The 13,191-nt window shown below is 43.0% G+C and overlaps 1 protein-coding gene across 1 annotated transcript in view; it reads left to right on the top strand.

Moving 5' to 3' along the window:
• Positions 1-899: 899 nt before the first annotated feature.
• elfn1a (extracellular leucine-rich repeat and fibronectin type III domain containing 1a) overlaps positions 900-13,191 on the top strand; it is a 90,608-nt gene continuing 78,316 nt past the window's right edge. Inside the window, exon 1 of the mRNA XM_079457666.1 lies at positions 900-1,306. The gene's annotated coding sequence lies outside the window, so the exon portion shown is untranslated. The remainder of the gene's footprint in view (positions 1,307-13,191) is intronic.

The raw sequence follows: 13,191 nt of genomic DNA, 5'->3' as shown, positions 1-13,191 counted from the left end.
ACCCTTGCAATTCCCCCGTCCTGCCCCCCATTTGATTTAGCATGATGGACTGCTACCTACAGCAGGAATAGCAAGCATTTAACCTTGCGACGTCACATCAGCATGCCCACTCTAATGAGCAGTCATTGCTGACAGCCCCAGCCCTGCAGCTGTGTGGACCGGTGATCCTCAGCAGGCTTCCTGCTGCACATCACTCAGAGGCGCACACACAAACCCGACCGTTCCACGGGTAACGTACCAGATCACCAGCACCTCTCTACAGACGGATGCCCACTCAATGCCTGCATGCCTCTTTAGGAGTGTTGCAGAGAGCTGCTGTAGGGAACCTCAGCCTCCACAATGCATCTATCCTGTGCCAAACACTTACAGGCAGCAGCCCACAGCTCTCTCCTGGACCCCTGCCCCCTTCTCCAAGTGCTGCCTCCAGAGAGACAAGCTTACAAAGTAGGAAGAATGGTTGTCAATCGTACCTCAAAAAGTTTCCAAGCCTTAAATTGTGACTGAGTGCATCCAGAGAATGCTGTGGATATCTACTGTTCCCAAGAGTGTGGAAAGTCAATATCAAACAAGACTTGTTTTTGTTTTCCTCTTTTCCACTCAGTAGGGTTCAAGCAGACAATCTTAAAATTATATTTCTTCAATGCAACAAGTAAATGTAATTTTAATTATTAGGCTAGCTACGTTGGATTGTGCATATCAATTATTATTATTATTATATTGTAGCATATATTGGTATTATACCCAGACATAAAAGGAAATATACAAGTTAGTATTTTTTCAGCGTGACGTGTTAACATTTTACATGTTGAACTAAAGAGTTCTCTCACGTGGCACACAGCCCTCTTGCCCTCAGTGTTGAACCCACACCATTTATAGCCTCGCGTAACCAGCAATCTTATAATGAGATTTAACTTTGCCCCAACTGGACTCGTGGATGAGCGGTGCTCCGGCTCCGCTCCGTAACCCAACAAATAAATCACTGGAAACAGTTATAACTTCCTCTGTGACAGGCACAGCTGTCGTGTAGCGTTTAAAGGGAACTTCAGCCATGTGCGCTGTCTGTGCGGAATACATAAAGGCTCTGCCTTGAATTAATCACTCGCTCTTTAATGGATCTTTGAGGATCGCACTTGACGCAGTGAGGAGCTGCAGCTCTTTGTATACCGAGGCCAAGAAGAACCTTGTGTTTTTCCCCCGTCCGATATCTACTGCCTGTTACAAAATGTCAAGGGGTTCATGGTGACATAGGGACCCCGCTTTTGGTTACGGAGAGACTACGGGGCTCTTGCTTCGCTGCGCGACAGAGGTGAGTGGAATATGTTTCGGAATGTAGCTCTGTCGCATTCACGGAAAGACGTCTTTATGGTTCAATGTAACGTGTTGATAGACGAGATTTGAAAGGATCGGAAGTGTTGTCGGCAACAGAATATTATGTCGTGTAAGTTATCCATGTGGGTATTGTGCATCCACGCATTTGCAACAAATGCCTCCGTGTTCTTCTGTCGGACTAACTTATAAACGGATCGTTTAATGTCTTGAGTTTGACAGTGCATGTAAACGGACTTAAAATGAACATTAATGCGCTTCATTTTGCGTGACATCTATCCACGTTCTTGCAAAACAAAACGGGAAAGAGGGGTTTGGGAGCGCGTTTCTTTTTGGGAAGATCTTTCGTTTAACATGAAAGATATTGAAATTATGCATTTTTGCACACGGAAACATTATAGGCTGCAATAACAAGGTAAACACTTGGTTAACGGATTAATATCTCTATTATTGTTTAGTTTAGGAGGTTGTTCAACTCTAACGCGTGTCGGCAAGATATAATACGGGCTTCGATGTGTTATCTTGCGCTGTGAGACTTGACAACCTCCCCAGAATGTCGCCATATGATTCAGGACCCTGGACAGCGGGGCTTGCCGCTAGAGTTCGCCTTCAGCCATCAAAATTGCATCTGATCGTCTTCTCTACCTTCTCAGTCATTAGGATTTTGGTAAACAACCGAGGATAGGTACAATCTGTGCATAGCATGTTAACTTGAGAGAGCTTCCGTTTCCGTAAACACCAGCAAAGCCCCGAAAGTTTTCTGTCGTCGTAACTGTGTTCATCAATCTGCATTCACATTCACATTTGGTAAACAATTGGGTTCGAACCCATGACAGTGGCGTTGCTAGCGGCATGCTCTAAACACCGAGCAACAGGAAGGCACAGGAAGTTTTCACGTAACATTATTAGTTGCTTGCACTTACTGAATACATTGTGTCAAATCAGTGCGGTGCGAGGCTACGCAGGAGTGTTTCTTTGGAAACTGGACTTTATGGATTGCTAAATTAAGAAATAATTTGAAGTGATCGAAAAGCGAGAATAAATTATTCAGAGACATAATAGTTGAGTTTGAATTAAAGCTAAAATGGAATTTATAACGCACAACCTACTTTAAACACTGAATGATAGTTACTGAAATATAGGTTTGTCTAGCTTTAGAACTTTGAGGATAAAAGTTGTTCTTTAAAAAAGAAAACCGCACAACGTCGGATTAAAAACAAATGGCAATTTTAAATCGGTGTGCTTTAAAACGGATTGCGTTAAGCTATTGTATGCATTTTTTTGTCACCTGTCCTGCAAAACTGCACATTTATGACCTTTCACACTTATAAAAGTCCTAAGCATATCACTTTATCTAACGCACGAAACGAGTTGCTGTCTACGAAACTGTTTGAACCGCATCAGCACACGGATCGACGGCATCACAGGTCGTAACTACAGCGCATATCCTCATCCAAAGACACGATCAACTCTGCCAGGACAAACACACAATCGGGGTTTTGTTTTTCACATCGAAGCATTTGTGAAGACCCCAAACTTTACACGCAAAGTACAAATGGACTATTTTATGTACCGTGCAAAGTCCTATTGTGGAGGCCCTCCACAATGGGGAGATACATTTCGTTGGACTGTACTTGTATGTGTGTAATGACAATAAATTGAATCCAATCTAAGCAACCCGAACATAGATGTTAAGCGAATCTCGGTGCATTTTTAATTCCTTAAAGATCGATTGCTAAAAGGTCGACAAAGATTTACCACCTGGGAAGAGCTGACTGGACGACAAGATCTTAGAGACGCAGTGACAGACTGGGGATCTCCACCCTTTCTTTAAACGCTAAGTGAGAACAGGATCCATCTAAATCGTTCTAAAACACGTCTAGGCGCCTGCGTGCGTGCGTGCGTCTCTCTCTCTCTCTCTCTCTCTCTCTTTCTCTTTCTCTTATCTTGATTATGCAGCCTGAAGATTGAGTCAGCTGTTTTGTATGCAAGGTGTCTGAGCCGGGCTCTTTGTGGAGGAGAGAGCAATCGTGCCGCGTATACAGAGAGAGAGAGAGAGAGATGGGCAAACATAGAGGGAGATGGCAAGATGGATGTGAGGAGAAGGTCCGACTCTATATTCGCGTTTCACTATGGACCAATGGCGACATTTATATTAGCCTTATATAATATTATCGTACTTTGAACACGTATTTTTGTATATAAATCCTTTATGCATGCAGCACTCCTATAAGACACAAATGATAAATTCTGCCGCCCAAAGTGCTTATTTAATACATAGAGCCATAAAAAGAAGTGCAGGTTATCTGATGCTTTTACAGCGCCACACAGTGTGTTGATAATGGATAAAGACAAATCTGTTGAGAGATGGAGAATCGTCGCCAGCCAGTAAGGTAAAACCGACGATGGATGAAATAAAAGTTGCACGAAAGGGCAATACATTTATTCTTCTGATGCACAATTATATTTTAGGAGTGTAACAGATTAGCAACAAAACAGTACATAGCTGAGATAAAAATTGTTCTGTGTAATAAACAGTCATTGGGTATTTCAGCACGCAGAGATGGCTAGATGACACTGGAAGCGTCCTTTTCTATCTGTATATCCCTGAACCGAGGCAGAGGAATGTTGAATAGGGAAGGCTTTGAAAACCTTGGAGAGGCCGTCGGGCGAAAGTGTCACGTTGGGCTTTGATTCCATTGCGATAAGAAGTGTGTCCTTTTTGTTTCTTGTTTACAGATCCAGATGCATGTCTTTTGATTTGAAATTGATGAACATGTTGTAACCTTTGAGCTTCACTATGGGAATGCCTCTTGTGTTCAGTAGAAACTGCAAGCAATGGGTTTGACTACACAAGTAGGGCCTTGAATACAGTGAACACGAAAGTTCAGAGGTATTCTCTTACTTTTGTTATCGAAAACATAATGACCGAGAGTATCAGCATTGGCGAGAAGGTAGATCACAAATGTAGTCCGACAGTAAGTGTAAAACCCTTGGGACGGCTTGCAGTTGACAAGTAATTCAAATCTGAAGTGAATATACAGATAAGACTGAAATAACAGAACTGATGTCCTCGGAGCCGTTGCCCTTGAGTGCTGTTTTATTTCAATTTAACAAAACAAAGATTGCACAGTTGTTGCGATTGTATCTCTTGGAAAGCATACAAATGGCATTAACAGCTTCACCTTGGATCAGCAGCTTGTGTGAGTCATTAACCGTACGGCTTGCAATTACCAAGCGGTATGGCCCACTCTCAGCCGTGGTTTAGTTTGCTTTGGAGAATGCAACTTTAGTGCTGCGGATGTCAGTTGCAGGTGCATTAAACAAAGTAAATGCTTTAAAAGCACTTAGGAAAATCTAAACATTGACAACATTGTAAGCACCGCCCCCCTTAGTTACTGTTGTTAAAATCTTAAGTTGAAAACTATAACTTAGTGAAAGTATGACAACCAGAAAATGAACGTTTTTGTCTTCACTGGGATTGGAGTTGAATCAGGTTACTGCGCCTACGTTTTGCTCTTTTTGTGTGGGTTTATTAAATTGATTCAAATTAATTCCATTCATCATGCTCGCAGGACACCTGGCATTAGTGTTACAAGTACCCCAGGCACATCGTTTTATCATTTTTTGTAGCATAAACACCATAAAACCGATGAGAGCTTCTGGGCTTACAATGTTTCTACATGGCGCTGAAACCTAAAGCTGTCTGAGTTCCGGTCCCCGTGCAACTCATATTCAACTGCCGTTGGCTCATCTGCATTCGAGGGGAGGGGGTTATCGATAGGTCAATTAGACATGTTGGAAATGCTTATTGTAAATTCTGTAAAATCTGTTCTGGAGTTGAATTTCTACTTGCTATCATTACGCTATTAATCTCCATAGCCGAAATGACATATTGAAAGCTATATAGCTTGCTGCTGGCACTCTTATTATGAGAAAAATCCTAAAGGTGCGTAGTATTCAAGAGTATAAGGGATGTTGAACATTACCCCTCCTTTTTTCTTGACATCCCCGTGCAAAGTAATTAGAGGTTGGGATACAGGGTGGGATGGCTCTACCTTCAGGCCTGACTTGAAGAATAACTTTGCATGAGAATCAATTAAAACTGCTGGTACACAATGGGCTTGTCCATGCTAAGTTCAGACGTTCTTGTATTGATTGAGTCTTGGAATGACCAGTCATTCTTTATACAGTAAATCTCTCTCTCTCTCTCTCTCTCTCTCTCTCTCTCTCTCTTAATTTGATCACACTTGTTTGTCAGCATATGCCTACGGTGCAGATATATCAATTGGATTGTGGTGCTTTTGGGGTCACAGGGTCAGTATAATCACACCGCTGCATGAACCATAGCATTGGTCAATCAATACAATGAAAGGATGACACAAGGTAAAACAAGAATGGGATCGAAGTGTGCTTATGCAAATATGAGTTTCTGTAAAATTTTTATTAAATCAAATGAATGCAGATGCCCTGGGGATTCTGAACACCTCATCTTCTTAAAAGTTTCGGTTGAAGGCATTGTAGTATGTTTCTTATTCCATTAGATTGTTTCAATGAAGTAGTGTCATTTTGTGTAGCAGGATCAAGTGACATGTCCTCCTAATGAGACGTCCACAGTCCAAACACTGTTTTTAGCTCCCATGGGAAACACAAGCACAGATGCACCAAAGGCCAACATAATTCTTCTCAGTCTGAGTGAATTTTGGTATAAGGCATAAAGACTATAGACTATAGCTCTTTCTGTGAAAAAACATGCGGGTTATGACTGGAAGATAACTTCCACTTTACAGCCCGTCTCTCACCGAAACGTACAAAGGCACCAAGCCTCTTTCACCATGATCAATACTTTCCCCTTTCTACTTTCTACCAGCTCTCTTTGGAAGTCAAACAACAATTATTGTCTCTCTCATAAACAGATTGAGAGTTTAAGGTTTGTTCTGCCCCGGACATTACAGTAAGGGGCGGTCTCTTAGACAGGTATTATATTAAGCCAGGACTAGGCCTTAGTTATATTAGGACATTAAGTCGTTGTTAAAAACACACCTTTCCAAAATTATTACTGGTGTACATTTGGAAAAAAATGGCTGTTATATTTTAGCATATGTCAGCCAATTAGAGTTATTACACGGCTCGTTGGAATGCTTGATTCTGATTGGCCAGTCACAACATTTGCAGGTTCATTATTCCCAGGTAACAGCCGCTCAAAACTAATAACACACGGTAACCCAGATGCAGCAAATCATTTTGACAAATTAAATAGAAATATGTCTTTTAATAACATATATGACATTATATTTACAAATGATTTAACCCAATTGCCTGTTTGTGACATTTGAACGTTGTTTCTTACTTTAAAGCGGCCATAAGGCAGAAAGTTTCTGCATATGTCATGTTAATCTTGAGTACTTACAGAAAAGTATCGTACCCTTTAAAAAATGCAGTCATCAGTTTCACTTACCACGTGCCGTTCATGTCCGGCACCTTTTAGCGCTGGGACTTCCGCTCCATCTATCAGTTTCAATCGATCTCCAAATCCAGCGTTATGTCCACCGTTTATACAACATTCATCACCCAAATGCAGTGAACAAACAAAACAGCTGAACTTGGCGAACATAGTGCTCTCTCTCTCTCTTGCACACAAGTGAAAGTGACTTGTGCGTGTGCTCCTTCTCCCGCTCTCCATGGTTGATGCGTGAAGATCTGGATTCGGTAAAAATTAGCTAATAAAATATTTATACACATTTCCAGTTTTTTTTCTCATGTGGCAAGTAGCCGTGTAATAAGCGGGATAACTGTAATCACGAAATAAGCCCCTTCAGTGTGATACGAGACCCTCCGTTTCGCGTCAGGTCCTGATCACACTGTCGGGGCTTATTTCTGCGAAAACAGAAACTTGAAAAGAGACAAGAAAGAACGTGCAGGAATAAATTGGGAGAAACAGGTGCCGGTACATGGAAGCATCCAAACTACCATCTGCCATAGAATGCTGCCGGCCACCGAAAAAAAAGGCCGTCTCATACTTGCCGATCTGATTAATGTCTTCATCTGCTCAACAAAGACAATTCTAACAGATTGAGAAAATCTGTAAACTGACAACATTCTGAGGATCCCTCTGAGGAAATGAAATGGAAGGTGATATCATTCATTGGATGGTGCTGTACATATGGCTTTAGAGGAGGAAAACAAACACGGTGTCTGTCTTTGTGTCAGCCGTGTCACTGTTTACCCTCTCCTGTGAAAAACCTCATTTATAATCTGACCGTGTGACTTGTTCATCACAGTAAATAATACTTCATGCCCACATGACAGCGCCCCTCCTCCCCAGAACCTCAATTGAATCTGTGGGGCAATCTAGCTGGGTGTAGAGCCATATCGTGTACAGAGAGCACTCCTTTCTTTATTTCTGACAGACTTATCTTGTTCAGGGTGAGGTGTACAGAAGTAAAAAAATTCTGACAAGATCACAAAGAAAAGAGCGGGGCGGGTCATCGAACGCTCTGGCGACAAGAACTGTGCACTTTCGAAGCGGCGACATTCAATAGTAGATATCGAATATTTTCTATTCCTTTGAGAGAACATGTATTTGTTCTTTTTTCGGTGCCAATGACACATTTTTACACAAAATGTTAGCTTAAAATACAAAGACAGATGAATAAATGTGAAGAAACGGTTGAAAGAGCAAGTGTTTGTGTGTTTCTGTAATGCAGAGTCGTGCATCGCAGGTTAAAGTGCTTGTTTTCTATATAGCTTATATTACCAGCTATTGAGAACATGTTAGTCCAGTGATAGGACACAGCAGGGCCATTTAAATGACAGACAACATTCATTCTATATACAAATCTGTGTTAAACCCATAGAAACATGCACCACAGTGTCAGCAAAGCTATGTAGGAGACAGTGTAGTTCTCCAGCATATAGCACTTACATTATAAAAGATGTTAAGTTAATGGTTGGGTAAAATATGAACAAACCCAACAGTTGGTTTAAAGTAATGTAAATGTTCATTTTGGGACATATCAACCCAGCATGGGTTAATTTTTCACTAAACAGCAGAGTTTATCCATGTTTACCCAACAATGTGTAGACACAGCACAGCATTATTTTTGTGTAACATGAAACTTTTCATTAAAATGTAATATAACTTATAATGTAAAGAAAATGTGTATGTAACCATTGCTGTTAGGTCCAAATGAGCTGTTTTTCAGGAAATGGAAAAAAAACTAGGGCTGTCAAATGATTAATCGTGATTAATCGCATCCAGAATAAAAGTTTGTGTTTACATAATATATGTCTGTGTAATGTGAATATTATATTTGTATTTATAAAAACATACACATACAAGCATATATTTAAGAGAAATATCAAACATAAACATTTATAAACATTTAAATAAAATTTTAATGATTGGGAAATTTGGATAAATACATCTACAGTAAATATTTCCTAAAAATACAATATATTCATGTATGTGTATGTTTCTGTGTTTATAAATACAAAAATGTACACAGACATATATTATGTCAACACAAACTTTTATTTTGGATGCGATTAATCACGATTAATCATTTGACAGCCCTAAAAAAAACACTGTACTTTTGAAATGATTTTATAATGCGTTATCAAAGTTGACAAACATTTTTTAAGAACTTAAAGATGATTTTGAGCAACAAACACAAAAAACACAAAATATGGAGATACAAGGTTTCAGAAAGACAGCAGTTTAATGTTTTTTGTTAGTTTATACAAATTTCTAAGTATTATAATGGTACTATCAAAGGTAAAGTAGGGGTCTTCCACACATCACGTCGCTAAATGGAATCACAGCATTACAAAACTAAAGGGCAGAACTTCCACGGCCCCTGCTGTGGGTTGGTAATGTGAAACATTGATCCCTGTTTCCGGAATTCCATTAAGGACTCATATGGTTGTTCAAAGTTCAGGAGATAATTAAGTAAAATGTCTTTTAAATTCTATCGACTGCAGATTGCACCAACTGCCAAGATGGCTTAATGAATTCACAGATTTTAAGGGCCTCTAAGCATTTCCACCACGACGGACCATAAATTTGAGTTTTGGCTCACATGCGCATTGTACTTACCTCAGTGCAAGCATCAGTCCATAATTAAGGGCTGAAGATTATTTGAAATCATTCCTCCACAATGCCTGTTTAGGAGGTCGAATGATTAAAGAGCATTACTTTCATTAGAAATCATTGAAAAATCAACTATTATTCCCTTGCAGTGTGGAGAGAAACAGCACAGTTACCATAGAAACTATCCTGAAGTTGCCGAAACATAGAGTACTAGAATCTACTTATAAAAAATGTGCCAATATTCACACAGTTTGTTGGACACTGTGTGTGCCGACGTTCCAATTAAACTGTCTCTTGCTCGCTTGATAAGATCTCACATTCATTTCATTGAAAGGTGCATATGCAACTTCTGAAACACAAATATCATGACATTACAGTCTTAATAGAATATCAAAATTGAAACTAGAAGGTCTCCAAATTCATTCAGAAATTAAGTTTGGGATCACTCACTCTTCTTTATTTATATTTTTATCCATCCATCCATCCATTTTCTTCCGCTTATCCGGGACCGGGTCGCGGGGGCAGCAGTCTAAGCAGAGATGCCCAGACATCCCTCACCCTAGACACTTCCTCCAGCTCTTCCGGGGGGACACCGAGGCGTTCCCAGGCCAGCCGGGAGACATAGTCCCACCAGCGTGTCCTAGGTCTTCCCCGGGGTCTCCTCCCGGTCGGACGGGCCCGGAACACCTTCCGAGGAAGGCGTCCAGTAGGCATCCGTAACAGATGCCCAAGCCACCTCAGCTGACCCCTCTCGATGTGGAGGAGCAGCGGCTCTACTCCGAGCTCCTCGCGGGTGACCGAGCTTCTCACCCTATCTCTAAGGGATCGCCCAGCCACCCTGCGGAGGAAGCTCATTTCAGCCGCCTGTATCCGGGATCTTGTCCTTTCGGTCATGACCCAAAGCTCATGACCATAGGTGAGAGTAGGAACGTAGATTGACCGGTAAATTGAGAGCTTCGCCTTGCGGCTCAGCTCTTTCTTCACCACGACGGACCGGTACATCGACCGCATTACTGCAGAAGCTGCACCGATCCGTCTGTCAATCTCCCGTTCCCTCCTCCCCTCACTCGTGAACAAGACCCCGAGATACTTAAACTCCTCCACTTGAGGAAGGAACTCTCCACCAACCTGAAGTGGGCAAGCCACCCTTTTCCGACTGAGGACCATGGCCTCGGATTTGGAGGTACTGATTTTCATTCCAGCCGCTTCACACTCTGCTGTAAACCGTCCCAGTGCATGCTGAAGGTCCTGGTTTGAAGGGGCCAACACGACGACATCATCCGCAAATAGCAGAGACGAGATCGTGTGGTCCCCAAACCTGACACCCTCCGGCCCCTGGCTGCGCCTAGAAATTCTGTCCATAAAAATTACGAACAGAACCGGTGACAAAGGGCAGCCCTGCCGGAGTCCGACATGCACTGGGAACAGGTCCGACTTACTGCCGGCAATGCGAACCAAGCTCCTGCTTCGGTCGTACAGGGACCTGACAGCCCTTAGCAAAGGACCACAGACCCCATACTCCCGAAGCACCCTCCACAGGATGCCGCGAGGGACACAGTCGAATGCTTTCTCCAAATCCACAAAACACATGTGGATTGGTTGAGCAAACTCCCATGCACCCTCCAGCACCCTGTAGAGGGTGTAGAGCTGGTCCAGTGTTCCACGGCCTGGACGAAAACCACACTGTTCCTCCTGAATCCGAGGTTCTACTATCGGCCGTATTCTCCTCTCCAGTACCCTGGCATAGACTTTCCCGGGAAGGCTGAGAAGTGTGATCCCCCTGTAGTTGGAACACACCCTCCGGTCCCCCTTCTTAAAAAGAGGGACCACCACCCCGGTCTGCCATCCCAGAGGCACTGTCCCCGACCGCCACGCGATGCTGCAGAGGCGTGTCAGCCAAGACAGCCCCACAACATCCAGAGACTTGAGGTACTCAGGGCGAATCTCATCCACCCCCGGTGCCCTGCCACTGAGGAGTTTCTTGACTACCTCAGTGACTTCGGCTTGGGTGATGGACGAGTCCACCTCTGAGCCCTCAGCCTCTGCTTCCTCAATGGAGGACGTGACGGTGGGATTGAGGAGATCCTCGAAGTACTCCTTCCACCGACCGACGACATCCCCAGTTGAGGTCAACAGCCTCCCACCTCCACTGTAAACAGCGTTGGTAGGGCACTGTTTCCCTCTCCTGAGGCGCCGGACGGTTTGCCAGAATCTCTTCGAGGCCAGTCGATAGTCCTTCTCCATGGCCTCACCAAACTCCTCCCAGGCCCGAGTTTTTGCCTCCACAACCACCCGGGCAGCAGTCCGCTTGGCCTGCCGGTACCTGTCAGCTGCCTCAGGAGTCCCACAAGCCAACCAGGCCCGATAAGACTCCTTCTTCAGCTTGACGGTTTCCCTTACTTCCGGTGTCCACCACCGGGTTCGGGGATTCCCGCCTCGACAGGCACCGGAGACCTTACGGCCACAGCTCCGAGTGGCCGCTTCGACAATGGAGGCGGAAAACATGGTCCACTCGGACTCAATGTCTCCAGCCTCCCTCGGGATCTGGTTGAAGCTCTGCCGGAGGTGGGAGTTAAAGATCTCTCTGACAGGAGACTCCGCCAGGCGTTCCCAGCAGACCCTTACAGTACGTTTGGGTCTGCCGAGTCTGTCCAGCTTCCTCTCCTGCCATCGGATCCAACTCACCACCAGGTGGTGATCAGTTGACAGCTCCGCCCCTCTCTTAACCCGAGTGTCCAAAACATATGGTCGCAGGTCAGATGAAACGACCACAAAGTCGATCATCGACCTGCGGCCTAGGGTGTCCTGGTGCCACGTGCACTGATGGACACCCTTATGCTTGAACATGGTGTTCGTTATAGACAAACTGTGACTAGCACAGAAGTCCAATAACTGAACACCGCTCGGGTTCAGATCAGGGGGGCCGTTCCTCCCAATCACGCCCCTCCAGGTGTCACTGTCGTTGCCGACATGGGCGTTGATATTTTTATAATTTTTTTATTGTAAACTCATCAAATCTATGGAATAATACGGTTGTAACTGTGGGGATTATGTTGCCACTAAAAGCATTCAATGAAATGAGCTCTACGTTCTCTTTTAACATCTTCAAAGTAATCGCCATATGAATAGAATTTGCCAAATCGTTCTCTTGGCATTATATAAGCCAGCTTCTCTATGTATTAACCTGGGATGCGTCTGAAAGAATATTGAATTTACATTTATTCAATTGGCAGACGCTTTTATCCAAAGCGACTAACAAGTAGGAGAGGATATAACATTTTGTCAACATGCTAAACAGCACCGTTAGTTTACAAGGCCACGCTATTAGGAGGACTACATTTTGAGTAAGCAAGGGAGAGAATGAATAACAAGAAATATTTTTTTGTTAGACACAAAACATAGACAGTTATCGGTTAGTCAAATAAATGCAGAACAGGTAGGTTTTGACTTGGTTTATGAAAGTTTTGAAGGGTGCTGCAGATTGGGCGGAGGCTGGCAGTTCGTTCCACCACAGGGGAACCGAACGAGTAAAGGTTTTTGCAATTGAATTGGAATTTCCATATATGCTGGACTCTTATTGGCTGCTTTTTATACATTATTTTGTCCAAGTAATCCATTTAAAAAAATACTTTTAATAAAAAATGTGTTTTCTACAAAGAAATTAATATTTTGGCACAATTGTCCACATAAGTAATTTCAAAGATTGAAACACACCTTCAGATTAAACGTTTTTTTAAGAACATGAGAAACGCATTTGTCAAGAGATCCCAAAC

Source organism: Barbatula barbatula (genome assembly GCF_947034865.1).
Source record: "Barbatula barbatula genome assembly, chromosome: 5".
In the NCBI taxonomy this organism is placed as follows: Eukaryota; Metazoa; Chordata; class Actinopteri; order Cypriniformes; family Nemacheilidae; genus Barbatula; species Barbatula barbatula.
Note: the sequence above shows the minus strand (reverse complement) of the source record. Positions and strands in the feature narration are given on the sequence as shown.